Consider the following 14417-nt stretch of genomic DNA (forward strand, 5'->3'; position numbering starts at 1 on the left):
TGTGCCACTCGCATTAACTATTCTGACTAATACGGCAACACAAAGCGATGTCCAGAGCCCTGTTACACGGACGAGATTCATCAGAACCGTCAGACATTCAGGTTATAATAACATGAATCAGAAAGAGTTTGCAGTCCACAAAGAGGTTTTAGGAAAAAATGTGACCGTGGAAGGAAATCCAGGGGCCTAACTAAACATGTCTTTGTTTTTCTACTGCAGACACTAGCGATGGGGCACAGCGCCGCCAGGAGAGGTTTCAGCAAAGAGTCTCAGTGCCGTTCCCTTGTCAGAACAGCCAGGACTCGGGAGCTTGTTTGACCGTGGGGAAGCCATCGAGATGCTGCCCACGTTCCCCGGTTGTCTGCTCGTAGGTGTCTGTTTGTAACCTGAGGTATGCATCACCACGGTTTTATCTTTTACTTCCCTAGGGCTGTTAAAACATAAAACGAATTTAAAAATAGTATACCAAGTCGGTTCTTCCTCACCCAAGACTACGCGAACACAGTGCTCTGGAAGTAGATAGAACTACACACCAGAATATGAGCAAAAGTTTTTTTTTTTTAAATAGCTGACCCGGCAGCCCTGGCGGAAGAGCCCTTCATGCGGGACACACAGACGTCCTTTCTCTGAACCCTCTTCTGTCATTTCCTCGAGGCCTGGACGGGGCACCGGACCAGAGGTTCGCCAGGGCCGTTCTTCCTCTCACAGAGCACCGAGTACGACCACGAGAAAGGGGGCACCCAGCCAGGCGAGGTGGGTCTGTGGCTTTTCTCCTGTTTTTTTTTTTATTTATTTTTTATGCAAATGGAACTTACGATCCATGCAACAGCATGGATGAAGCTTGAAACCATTAAGCTGAGTGAAAGAAGCAAGACCCCAAAGGCCACATTTTGTGTAATCCCATCACTATGACATGTCCAGAGTGGGCACATTCATAGGGACAGGGAGCAGGTTCGTGGATGCCAGGGCGTGTGCCCGCTGTCTCCTGGGGACAGGGCTGCCTTTGGGGATGACACAGACGTTCTGGAGCTAGAGTACGGTGATGGCTGCGCAACGCTGTGAATGTATAGATGCCGCCAAATTGTACACGTTAAAATGGTGGTTTTTACATGAATCCCACTTCCATTTAAACACATTTTGACATTTTTTTTAAGAAAGCAACCTAGTATTAGTGGCCACCTGGCTTGTGGGGACCGCCGATTCCTGCTCTGTCTGCTACTCATCCTTCCTGCAGTCAGCGTATGAACCATGGCAGCGTCAGCAGCAGGAGAAATGACCGCTGCTCGCTGCAGCCAGACTGGCAAAAAAACACACGACTCAACTTGCGGGCAGTCGACTGGCTGCCAAATCAATAGGAAATCAGAAAGGGGAAGTCCTGTGCTGTTCAGGCCAGTCTCAGGGGACAGCAGGCTGCCACCTGCCACCGGAGCGGACGCAGACCTCGGGTTCCTGGACAGGAGATCAATCAACAAACAGCAAATGCACGGACCTGCAGCCTGTCTACCTACTTCCCCCCAGTGCGAGTTGGTGCTATTTAAAGATGTGATCATTTAAAAAATCTCTCACCCAGAACTAGCTTTTGCGGCAAACCAGACTTCGACAGTGAAGAGCAGGGTACCCAGAAGGCAGAAGGGGAGCTGGGAGTGGATTGGGATTGTCATGCTGATCCCTACATAGCCACCCTGTCCCTGTCACGGATTCGGGTGGGTAGCAAGGCTCAAGGCTTCAAGGAAACAGACCCCAGAACACTTGCCTTAAATCCCTGCCCTCCCTCCTCACCTCAGTCTCGCAGTCCCCTCTCTGCCGGAGCCCAGAGGTAGAGGGTACATCTGACCGGAGGATGTGTCGCTTCGTACAGAAGCTCCCACCCTTCGCCCGAGCCCCAAGCTGCTCTGTTCGATGGCTTCCAAGCAGTTTAGAATGTGACGTCAGCGAGACGCCAGCAGGCTCTCCCTGGTCCCACACCATAGAAAGCAAACGTTTGGCGTTTTGGACTGTGGAGTCCTGCCCCCAGCCCTGCTTTGAGGGTGCAAAGACAATCCAGCCAGGTGGCTGCAGCCCCCCAGGCAGAGGGGGGCTGGAGCGGGCTGGGCTCACAGGAGCCCACTGTTAAACTTACAGGAACTTTGCAAGCCAGCTCTTCTTCAATGAAAGCATTGTTTACAAAAATCGTATTACAAATATGACTAGCGCTGGAAGAGCTCTCGGTTTAGTGGTTGTGCAGTTGCCTCCGGAACAACCCTGGTCTGGGTGGTGCGGGTCCACTTCTATGCAAATTTTTTCAATAAATACGGTAAATATATTTTCTCTTCCTTATGACTTTCTGAATAAGCTTTGCTGTAGCTTACTTTATTGTAAGAATACAGGATACAATACATAATACACAAAGTCTGTGTTAATCGACTGTTATTGCTAAGGCTTCTGGTTACCAGCAGCCAATTAGCAGTTTTCGGAGAGTCGGAAGTTGTGTGTGGATTTTCGACTGTACAGGGATCCGGCACCTCTAACTCCACACTGCTCGGCAGCCAACTGTAATTCGTACAAGGGTCATAAATAGTAAGTAAACTGCAGATTGCACAACAGATGTAATTTCTCGGGGAAAAGAGTTAGCTGATTGGAAGGCAACTCTATTTGTCCTATCGTGGCTGATTTGCAACTATCGTTTGGCTGCATGAATTCAGCAGAAATCAGCAAAGCATTTTTGTGAGGGCCAAGTGGTTATGTGGAAATTACAGTAAGGTGTGTCGTGTATTTTATTATTTGCAAATTGTATTCTATACTCCCCTTATATCAATAAAATTAGTAATAAGCCAAATTCTTTTTTTTTTTTCAGAGAACCGGTTGTTAAACATGACCAGCATAGCACCGCCTGAAGGTCAGTCCCGCTAGGAGATCTGAGGGGGACATTTGCTCATTTTCCCACCTGTGAAATGGAAGGAAGGAGGGAAGGAGGGAATGGAGGGAGGGAAGGAGGGAGGGAGTAGGAGTGCCCAACCTGCAGCCTGTGGGCTGCATGCGGCCCAGGATGCCTATGAATGTGGCTCAACACAAAATCATGAATTACTTAAAACCTTTTTTTGCTCATCAGTTTTCATTTGTGTTTGTGCATTTCATGTGTGGCCCAAGACAACTAACTCTCCTTCTTCCAGCGCGGCCCTGGAGACACCAAAAGGTTGGACAGCCCCTTGCATTTCAAATGCAAAGCAGTGGAGCAAACCGTAGATGGGAAAAACCCAGGGCTCTCTCTCTCGGCACAGGTAGGGCAGGCGGCCTCCGACCTAGGGTGATCCGAGAGGTGCTCCGGAGTGACAGCCCAGGGCGCCCTGTCCCTCCAGCTTGCCCAAGCCTGCCGCTGCCTGGAACCCGCAGGACGTGAGCTGCTTGGGGTGAGCATCGCCTCCTATAGCATTCTCTTGACTGCAGTGTCGCTCATTAGCACCTTAGCCCACATTTGGGTATAAATAGCCACACATGACCTTGAAAAGCACTGAACTTCCTCCCAGGAAAATAAGGTGTAACTCAAAGTGCTGATGTGGGGAGGGAGCCAGGAAGAGTCCAGGCGTTGGGCTTGCTCCGACATTACAGCCATAGAATGAGGAGCCCTGGACAGCACTGGGCATGGCCCTGAAGGGCCTGTCGGCCCAAGTTTAAGGGCTTCACAAAGGCGGGTGGGGTAAGGAGCTTGGAGTGAACCCTAATGCAAACTCTGGAGTCTGGGTGACGTTGACTGTCACCAATGTCCCACTCTGGTGGGGCTTGTTGATGGTGGGGAAGGCTTGTGTCTGCGGGGACAGGCGGTGTATGGGAACCCTCTGTACTTTCTGGTCAGATTTGCTGTGAACCTAAAACTGCTCTAAAAACACAGTCTATTTTTAACAGGGTAGGGAGTTGGGACCAGGAGTGTGGATCTGGTTCCGCTGCAGTGTGCAGCCAGCTGCCGTCCCAGGAGCCCTCTTTCCCTGCCTCTCGCCAGGTAACAGCCCTCCAGCGTCTCCCGCCTGGACGGTAGCACAGACCTTGCAAAGATGTAATTATAGCTTAATAGACCAGCAGGGCCACACACGTGGATTTCCACATCCAAAGTGGTGGGGATGACGAGAGAAAGAGTTGCCCCCCACTGCGGAAATCGAGCTAACGGAGCTCATCGATCATAAGCTAACTGAACTCATCAATAACACTCGTAAAGGCATCCTTCCCCCTCAAGGCCCTCTCCCCTCGAGGGAATTAGCCCTTCAGACTAATTCCTAGGATTTCCCTGTTTTTCAAACATCCCAATTTCGTTTAAAATGTGTCTTTTACTTTGTTAATTGTGACTGCCCTGGTTTGCAAAATATGTAGTTGAACCTGTTTTTGAAGGTTTCCTTGACTTGACTTCCCATGACAACTCCTCTTTGCAAATTGTGGACTTGGGTTGCTCTGCAATGCTCGGGTCAGAAAAAAAATTTTTGGATTTGTCTCCCTCTGTTTGAAAGTTTTTGTGAAGACAGATTACACTTCACCTCCCTATTTCGTGAATGTCTTTTCCTGAAACGAATTGCCTCTGACCCAGGTGGGACCATTCTGGGAATGCAGACTGAACGGCCCGGTGCCGGCGTCTCCTCCCTGCAGAGATGGGGTCCCAGGGGGCGTCTCCCTTGGCTCCCAGGTTCTCACTGTTTTTCCGAGATGTCGCCTTTGAGAAGTGTCTGCCCCCTCCCTGTTCCAGCCCAAGTGGGAATCTCTTCCCTTAACGCCCCCAGTGTGATGATGCTGAGACAGACGCACCGGATGGCTCTGTCTTCCCAGGAGTTAGCTCTCCAGTTAGATGCTTTCTGCTTCTTTCACCCACGTTATAGAGGAAGCAGTGCTGCGTGAGCAGAGTACCTGGAGCCCAAGTTACCTTCACAACACATACTGAAGCTGCCTATGCAGTCTATACGTAGGCTGGGGGGCAGATGAAGACTGAGCGGAGCGCGCTGTTCCTGGTTAATACGTGGGAACCAGACACATGACAACAGTAGGATTACCGGTGCACCGAGTGGCTAGGTGTCTCTGGGATCCTTCCTGGGAGTGTCAGCCCTCTAATCGCCAAACAGAGGAATCTTGTGGAGCAGGAGCTGTCTCCCGGGCTCTCCGGCTCCTCTGGATCTGGAGGAAGGCGAGGAGGGAGGCCAGGGAAGGGAAGGCATGCTCGGTGGGGCTGGATGTGGCGTTGGATATGTGGAAGCCATTGCTCAGCGTGAGCTCTTGACTGAGGCTGCTGGAAAAGCTGATTTCCTGTCTGCTGGGCAGCATTTGCGGGAGTCACAGGACACAGGCATGTGTCCTCGTGGTGGAACTCCCCCTCGGCCAGAGTGTCCGAGGACCAGCGTGCTCACAGGTGATCCTCTCGGAGTCGAGGCTTCTGGGCTGCGGAAAGAGTCCGACAGCAGAAGCTAAACAGCAAGAGAGAAACACCAGGACTGGAGACGACTTTGTGGTCCCACTAATGCCCGGGATACCGTCTCTTTCCTGTGTCCTGCCCTCCTGGTAGAGCCTCCGGACGGCTGAAAAATGACAAGTAGCAGCTGCTGTTTGCCTCTGTGGCTTTTCACTCTGCTCCCTCAGAGAGGGCCGCAAGTAGCCGGGCTCTTGGACAGGCGGAGGCTGCTCCTGTCCACCAGTCGTCCCTCCTGCGGGGGGCGCCTCCCAGCTGAGAAAGCCCCGCTGAAGAACAGGAAGGGTCACCAGGTCCGTTCCTGTCCTTAGTTCCAAGGCATCTCGTCTTTGACCTGGGTTTCCTGACCCAGACTCAGGGCACGTGGTCTGAAAGTGGGTGTGTGTGGTGCTCCCAGGGCCGGGAGTCATTTGGGAGAACCCTAGTTTAGGAATACAGATGTTGGGATTGGGGGGCACATCTGGAGGTAAAGCATAGGAGAACGACATGGAAGAACGGTAGCTTGGGAGTCAGGTGGCTGTGATTAAAAATCCTGTCTCCACTTCCTGCAATAAAAACAGTACAGTCTTGGGCAGGTGTGGCACTGCCTTCTCTCCTGGAAAGCGGAGTCCTGGTACCCACTTCATAGAGCTGTTCCAAATATCGAGATAATGCGTGTGCATTAAACCGCCACAGGTGCTTTCTACGGAACAGGGGCGTTGAGCTTCTTCATGGGTCCACTGCTTTTCTTAGCATAGAAACGAGAATTTTGACTTTCCGGTCATAGTCTGGGAGGGAGTCCTGGGGAGTGGATGAAAGCAGGGAAAGAAGGGAGGGTCCGGTGAGGTGGTGTGAGGCTGTGGAAGGAGGTGCTAAGTTCCTCCTTAAGGCTGCTGGACCTGGTTCAAATCCTGCCTCTGCCCCTTAGTAAGTCTGGAGCTTCAGGCAAGTTATTTGCCTTCACTTAGTTCAGGTTTTGTATCTGGAAAATGGGAACCCTAGTATCTCCCTGTCGGGGCTGCTGTCAGAGTTAAACAAGGTAAGTATTGTGAACTGCCTAATACCCGGTGTCTGTTGCTGCTCTCGCTGTGAATAGCAATGGGGACATACAGTCTGATCTTCCTGATGAAGGACCCCTCCGAGAAAGCACCTGTGTAACTCTGGGCTCCTACAGAGCTTTACCCTGTGAGCACAGCAACGAGGTTTCCTCCTTGATTCTCCCTTCCAGAGGTCACAGCTGCACTTCCCTGCCGTTACCACCATCGGTACATTCCCATCACTCACAGGGATTTGTTTTAAATCAGAACAATCGTTTACAGAAGTTTGTCCTCAGCCCTTCAGGAAGTAGAGACATGGCTAAAGATTTGTGATCTAGGATGTTCAATACAATAATATTACGTATACAAAATAAAAATGTTGGACATAATCCAAACTTCTGGTTATGGATAGGTAATAAATAAATTATAATACTACGAATATTATACCACCATTTACAGTTATATCTTGAAATATCTTTAATGCCATGGTAAAATATTCATGATACAATACTGAATAAAAACAGTCCATACAAGTATATATAAATATCTTTCAATTACATGTCTAAAAATATACACATATTTGCATTGAAAAACAGAGTTTAAAAGAATATATCAAATGATGGGATAGAGATTTTCCTACAATATGTCATTATTATGTTTAGAATAAGAAAAAAATTAAGTGAGTGATCGGTCTGTCTGTGGCTTATTAATTAGTATCTGGTGACGAACAAGATAAATGGCCTTTCTTCACTCGTTCTCCTCCTCCATTTAGATTTGGCTGCTTGAGACGGAAGGCTCTGTCTAGTGTTTCTGTTTCTTCCTTGTAATGCAGGGCTCTCGGAACACAGAGGCAGCCAACCGGGAAGTCTAAGAAGCAGCGGCGAAGACGATCAGTTCTACGGTGTGTTCTGAAAAGCCCCTGTGGTCCATCTTTTACCCAAAGGACTGGCAGCCCACCGGGTGAAATTCCACAGCAACGAAGGTGCCGAAGTTCCCAGTACAGAGCAAAAGCCAGAAACAAGTAAATAAGCGTAGGGTCAAGTACATCTGAGTTCCAATCCCAAAGGCTAAGTCAACTGGACCAGGTTACCTACTTCCGGGAGTCCCACTTCAATGGCCCATAATAACACCTTTCCTCAAGGTGACTGTAAGAATTCAAGGCGGTGCGGCGCCTGGGGAATTGTTTGTCTTTTCCCTTCCCCCTCTGGAAGCATGAATCATGCAGCTAAGGAAAGGGTGGTGTGAATAATTAAAACTGTCAGCCGCTCCCACAGTTCATTAAACATCTTCTTTGGGAGAGCCCAACAGATTTAAAATGAAATTTTAAATGAAATTTTAAATGGTATTGTGTGGGCAGAATTCACCCACATCTGGAAAACTCCAAGTGGAATCTTGGTTTCGGTTGCTGCCTGGTGGAGTTTTCTGTATTTCCCTGAAAACCTCTTGCTGTTCCATCAAATCGGATGGGGGAGGAACGTTCGATCCCCCAGGGCCTGGGGTTAAGCACTAGATATGAAAATCACACGGAGACCAGGAGAGATAATACGATGTCTCAGCTCATTTATTCTCAAAGGCTTTATGAGGCAGGAGAAGAGGTGCATGGAAGGAACTTACAAAGAGTAACCAGATTTATGCGGCAAAAGGATCTCATTTTTATCTTTCAATACTGGGAAGCAGGATTACCTTTGATAAAATAGTTTTCTTGGAATTGGAATAGCTGCTATTTCTTTTGTGTTTCTCCCTTACAAGTACAAGGACATGATAATGAGTGTAATAAAGTCATAATGAAAATTTATTTCTCATCCTACCCCATCTCTTCCTAACTCTGCTTGTGCTGTGACTAGTTAAGCAGTACTTTTCAATACATTTTTATTCTCAGTTATCTACCATATATTTTTCTTGTATTATCACAACAACACTATATTTTTTTCCTTTAGATTTCTGAAAAAATGGACCTTTAGATTGCTTTTACTTCAAAAGTGGGGGCCATAATTAGCTGGGGCTATTTGTGCATTAAGCAAGCCGGTCATTTCTGCAGAGAAGCGAAATGGAGAGCAGTAGTGATTGAATTTTGGTATGCATGAGTCAGCGTTATTGAATATTAATCTGCATACAGCTGCACTTACAATGACCTGGTTCCCCACCACACTTGGAGAAATTCTGCTTCTGTCCTTGTGTCACCCATGTTGCAGAATCCTTGCTCCTTATGCTGCAAAATCCTCCGTGTAGCTTTTTTTCTCGTGGTCTCCAGATGGCTGCTCCATGTCCTCGCTCCTGGCAGGAGGAAGGCCTGAGGACAACAACAGAGTGAGTGTACCAGCTAGTCTGGCCTTTCAATGGAAAACAATCGTGTCTGTAGCATTTTTACCCAATAGAATGTAGCTTGCATCTCACTCACCGGAATTATGTTACATGTGTATTCCTAATTGCCAAGGAAACCTGGGGAGTCCTCCTTGTGAAATGTTTCTCTGGTGCAAATGTATCGCATCTGCTATCAGCTCCAAGTGCCTCCTTGGAGACACCCTCCCGGTGTGCTCTGCTGCCCTTCTCTGGCCCCAGAGGGAGACGCTCCAGGCCTGATGCTCAGCCAGACCAGGGACACTTCCATTTCCACTGTCCATGGGGGTTCCTTCCTCTTCCTCCTGGGTTAGGCCCTCTGCTTCTTGGATGCTTAGCTCTTAGTTGATTCCCCTCCCCCCCTTTTTATGGTGCACATCCTTCCGTAGCTTTTTGAAAAGGAGCAGTAAATTTTTGAGATCTTACATGTCCGAAAAGAACTTTTATCTTGATGACTAAGTAGAATTTCTAGATCAATGATAAAATATGTCTATTTTGTATATATATTTTATATTTAATTTATAAATAGACATATTTTTAAATATAAGTATTTAACAAATATATATTTTCTGGCTTTTGAAGGCATTGCTTCATTGTCATCCAGTTTCCAATGGTGTGACTGAGAAGTCTGAAGTCATTCTTATCCCAGAACTGGCCCATATGCTCTGTGTTTCTCTCCGGGAATTTTTGGCGTGTTCTACTGGTGTTCTAAAAGTTGGCTTGGCTCTTTCTGTGTTGCACTGAGCACTCGACGGCTCTTTTTTTGTTTTTAAGATTTTATTTATTTATTTTTAGAGCAGGGAGAGAGCGGCGGAGGGAGAGAGGGAAACATCAATGTGCGGTTGCTGGGGGTCATGGCCTGCAACACAGGCATGTGCCCCGACTGGGAATCGAACCTGTGATGCTTTGGTTCACAGCCCGCGCTCAATCCACTGAGCTACGCCAGCCAGGCACTCGAGGGTTCTTTTAATCTGCAGACGTATGTCCTTCAGGTTTAGGAAACCTTCTCATATTTTTTCCTTGATCATTTCCTTCCCTCCATGGTCTCTATTCTCTTCTTCTGGGAAAACCGTTAATGGCAGACTGCACTTCTTAGATTGTTGTCTGTCTTCTTGTTCCTGTTTTGTCTTGTTAACCGTGGCTTTTAGTTTGCATTCTCCTTTCTTGTAATGTGTTTACATGACATATCCTTTCTCATCATTTCACTTTTAACCCGTATCTTTCTATTTAAAGTGCATCTCTTATGAACAAAGAAAGTAAAACCTTACTCTTTACCCAGTCTGACGATTTTTGTCTTCTAACGGGTTTAGCCCATTTACATGTAATGTAATCACTGATATGGTTGAGTGTTGGTCTTGCTATTTATTGTCTCTTTGTCCTGTGTGTTCTTTGACCTCTCCTTGCCTCCTCCATGCCATCAGTTGGATTGAGTACTTGGGGTATTCAGCTGTGTCTCTATTGCCTTTTTGGTTTTACCTTTGTTTATGTTTAAGACACAAAACAAGTTTCAAAAATATTTACCCACATACTTATGATTTCCAGTACACTTCACTCTTAGAATTTCTGATATCATTTCCCTGGAGCCTGAAGAACTTGCAGCAACATTTCTTGTAGTGCAGGTTTTTTCGGTACTGAATTTTCTCACTTATTGTTGTTTTGAAAATATCTTTATTTTGCCTTCACTTGTGAAGCCTATTTTCCCTGGATCTAGACACCTAGGCTGATAGTTTATTTTTTCATTTATTACTTTAGAGATGTCATTCAACCGTCCTAGGTAGACATAGAGGTATTTTCTGTTGTGATTCCAACCCTTAGCTAATGGAAACCGTTTGTTAGACCACGCGAGTCCCAGCAGGCAATGGAAAACAGTATGTTGAAGGCAGAAGGCAACTCATTCAAACTCTAATGAGCGTTGTGCCTCAGAACAATAGCAGAGCCCCTTTTCTCGCAGCGGCAGAGGGAGCCCCGTGAGTCTGTGCTTCTGTGACTTGGAAGGTCCTCGAACTCCTGCAGAGTCTGCTCTTGCCTTCCTGGAGGATTAGGAATCCAGCCCTCCACCGTCTCTCAGGCTAGGAGGGTCCCCCCTAAAAACCTGTGCTTCCCTTAACATATCGTGTTTCACAAATGAAGTTATCTGTTTTCTCTAGCAGGTCACAAACTCCCCAAGGGTAGAGATCATGGCGAGCCCTCCCCCTGTTCCACAGCCAGCTGTTCAGTCAACCACCGTGACCTGAGTGGTTCTCTGCAGTGAGGAGGGCCCCCCAAGATGGTACCTTGTTCGATGTCATTTCCTTGTAATGTTGGAGGGATGCTGTAGGAACTTAACTCTGGTTTGTGTGAAACAGGCTATGGTAAAATCGGTTGCGTCAACTGTCATTTCACTTGAAGGCACAGAACCTAGCCACGACAGTAAGTGAGGACCTGCTGTGTATATTTCGAGCGTGCTGATGTTTGAGGACACAACATGGAGAGGCAGGGAGACGGGGTGGGAGCCTAAGTGGGGTCCAGCAGCAAGATGTTCTTACAGCATCTTTTTATGTTAAAAACGCCCTACATAGAGGGAGTCAGATGGTGGACGGAGACCAGAGGATTCTGCGCTGGGCAGCCAGGCTTTCTGCCTGTGAAGTTCCACCTGTGACCTCTGCTGAGTGAGAGACAAAACAGAAAGGTCAATGTCACAGAGCAACGTCTGCTCGTTGGCAGTTGGTACAAACAAGTGGACACAGAATGCAGTGGAATCCTGGCCATCACCATTATCCAGTTTGGCTGGGACCGGAGAAGTCACCCTAAATGCCGGGTAGTCCCCTTTCCTCTCTGGCGAAAGTCGGGAGGCAGTCGGGGGGTCTGTGGCACGGATGGCACCTTCTTTGCATACGGAGGGGGCAAAAATATATAGTGTATCTTTAAGTGGGAGAGGACCAAATGCAAGGACAAACTTCTTGATTCTAAAAAGAAATTCTTGCTGTAAGAGAGAGGACCAAGAAGGGGAAGAAGCAGGGACGTTTGGTTGGAAAATCAAATAATTTGTCACAGTTGTTAAAAAATTAGATATACTAGACAGACTGATAGTTTTGTTTTTCTTTTAGGTAGTGTGTGTGTATGTGTGTAAAGAGAGACAAAAATAAAGCATATGGAAAAATGTTACTAATTAGTGCGTCTAGGTGAAGGATATATATAGGTATTTCTTTTAGTGTTCTGCAATTTTTTTATATATTTGAAATTGTCTAATTAAAAATATTATCATGATTAATAAAGATGAATCTGTATATTCTTGGAATATTCTGCTTAGCCCATTCAGAGCATCTACAGAAGCTTCATTACTGGCTGCCACGTTCCTCTCCCCGAAGTCCTGTCTCCCCACCCACTTAGCATGAGTCAGAATCTCTCTTGGGGGGACATGGCCCAATGCTCCCCCCTCAGTGCTCCTCTGGACACCCAGCTGGCGCAGCGGAGAGCCACTGCTCTGTTGGTGGTGGCATCGGAGCCACTCGCCAAAGCAGGTTGTGCCCCGTCGTTTCCCTGGAGAGCTCTGGAGTTCCAGCTGTGGTCTTCTTTGGAGGCCGACGGTTGAACCAGAGAAACCTCCCGAGGCCCTTCCTCCTGACAGTCAGTCAGTGCGCCTGAACGCCGAGCGGGGCGGCCGTTGAGTCTCTGGACCAAGTATTACAGCTCCCTTCCTTCTGCCTGGCCATCTGACTACTCAGATTTTTGGAAGCGGGCACATAGCTTCGGTTCTGCCCTGCTTGGTTTGCGTTTCTGTCTCCTGCAAGAGCGATGATCGCTGTCTGCCCGGCAGAGCTGCTAGGGGCAGCATTCCTGGAAGCTCCCGCCTCCAGATGGTGATGCCAGGTCCCATGTGACCCCCACCCAGCGTGCGGAAGCACAGCGACATTCTGGAGTGCGATTCCATCTGATGCAGAGCTCCCTGTCCTGGGCAGGTCTTGCTGCTGCCACCGCCACCTCAGGTGGAGGCAGCTTTGCACAGGTCTGCAGTAGAGTGAGGTGGACAGCAGACTCACCTGAGGGTCTTGTTGCTCTCCACTCCCTCCCCCTCCCCCCACCCAAATGAGTGACTTCTGGGGCAGGCCACACAGCACAGTCAACACACAAAGACATCCCACAGCTGAAGGTCAAAAATGAAAGGAGGGGGGCGTTTTGCCGATGAGACGTAGCAGCACGTGGTGCACGTTTGGCTGAGTCAGGTATTTTGGTCGGTCACGTGTGGGCTGTGTGGGCAGTGGTTGGAGTGGGTTGTCCTGTGCAGCCCGGAATGGGATAAGGAGCCTCTAAAGGGGTGTTAAAAGAAGTCAAGGCCCGCTCTAAAGACTTTTGGAATCCATAATCACCTCAAAGTGATTACAGAGGCCCAGCTTGGGGGTGGAGGGAGAACCCAAATACTCGATGCCTATCTGTAAGGGCAACTGTAAGTACACCAGTAGGAATAACTACAATCCCTGATTGAGCTCTTACCTGGTGCCAGGTGTGGTTACCACGTGTCAGGCAAGCTCATTATTCTGCCAACAGCATGGCCACCTAAGCAAACCACCCTTTGCCTTACAGTGGTCTTCACCTGGTGTCCGGGGGTGGGGGGGTCCCATCAGGGTCCCATTGACCTTTGTCCCCCTGATGATAATGCTGAGCTGGAGGGCCTCAGTCTTGAGGACCTTAGCTGTCCTGCAGGCATTCGGCCACCACGGCGGGTCCCGCTCCAGTTCACCAGGAGTGTCAATCAAAATGACCCCTGCGTCTCTGAACAGCAGGCATCCCATTTCTGTGCCATCTCTACAGCCCCACGTGGCAAGCGGCTCATGTACCACCTCACTCAGCTTCTCTGCCTCTTCGAGCTAAACTTTTCACCAAAGCTTGCTCCTTTCGCTTCCCAACCCACCCTGTTTGCACTTGAACTCCATGCAGAAAAACTAGATGAGGAGTCTAGGGAGTATTCGCTTCTCTGCTTACTCAAGGGCTGGGCTCCCCCTCCCGGCTTCCCCAGTGAGCTGAGGCCCACTGACCCCTGCTGGTCCCCTCAGCCCCATTGCCTAGCAACCCTCACCTCTTCAGTTTGGAAGTGGCAGAGGAGAGACCGTGGGGGGAGAGTTCTTTGCTCCCAGCCCCCTGAAGTAAAGAAGGGCTCCTCCACGGTCATTAATATTACAGAAGAGGAGACTCACTTTCCCTGGCCCAACATGGATTCAGTCCTAAGGGGAACTCATCATTTGCCAAGGAGGGCAGGGTCGCACTTTGGGGCTAAAAGCAGAGATTTTTCTTAGAAATATGTGTCATGATTGCCCTAAGAATTGATGAGAAAACAGTAGGGTTAAGCGTGATCTTTTGGGTACAAAAGCAGGTAGTTGGACCTGCCGTTCACAGAGGATATACTTCAGTTGTCCTTTGAGAGTGATGTCATTTTAGAGCCAGACTGTGTCTTAGGATCCTGTTGCTCAAGTATCACGTTTTTTGTAACCTCCTAAATGGAAGTTAGAGTACGCACTTGGGGGTCTCCCGGTAAGGCAAAGATGGAGGTGGCGCTGGCCCATTATGGCCCAGCGGTCAGACTGGCGCGGCTTCCATTAGCCCATGCTCCCTTCCTGAGTCAGTGCAGAGGTACGCTGGCCCCTCTACTTCACATCAGGGCCAAGGTCACATAT

The 14417-nt window shown here is 48.5% G+C and overlaps 1 long non-coding RNA gene across 2 annotated transcripts; it reads left to right on the forward strand.

The window, feature by feature from the left end:
• Positions 1-233: 233 nt before the first annotated feature.
• On the forward strand, positions 234-8265 carry LOC123804884. Of its 2 annotated transcripts, none has more exons than XR_006783244.1 (5): positions 234-391; positions 569-753; positions 2834-2875; positions 3150-3386; positions 7265-8265. It is a non-coding gene; the product is annotated as an uncharacterized LOC123804884 (long non-coding RNA). The 2 variants fall into 2 exon arrangements; XR_006783238.1 differs by having other exon boundaries at positions 3258-3386.
• Positions 8266-14417: the final 6152 nt, after the last annotated feature.

The sequence above is a fragment of the Phyllostomus hastatus genome, unplaced genomic scaffold (genome assembly GCF_019186645.2).
Source record: "Phyllostomus hastatus isolate PE091 unplaced genomic scaffold, TTU_PhHast_1.1 phas_contig_148, whole genome shotgun sequence".
NCBI classification, from domain to species: domain Eukaryota; kingdom Metazoa; phylum Chordata; class Mammalia; order Chiroptera; family Phyllostomidae; genus Phyllostomus; species Phyllostomus hastatus.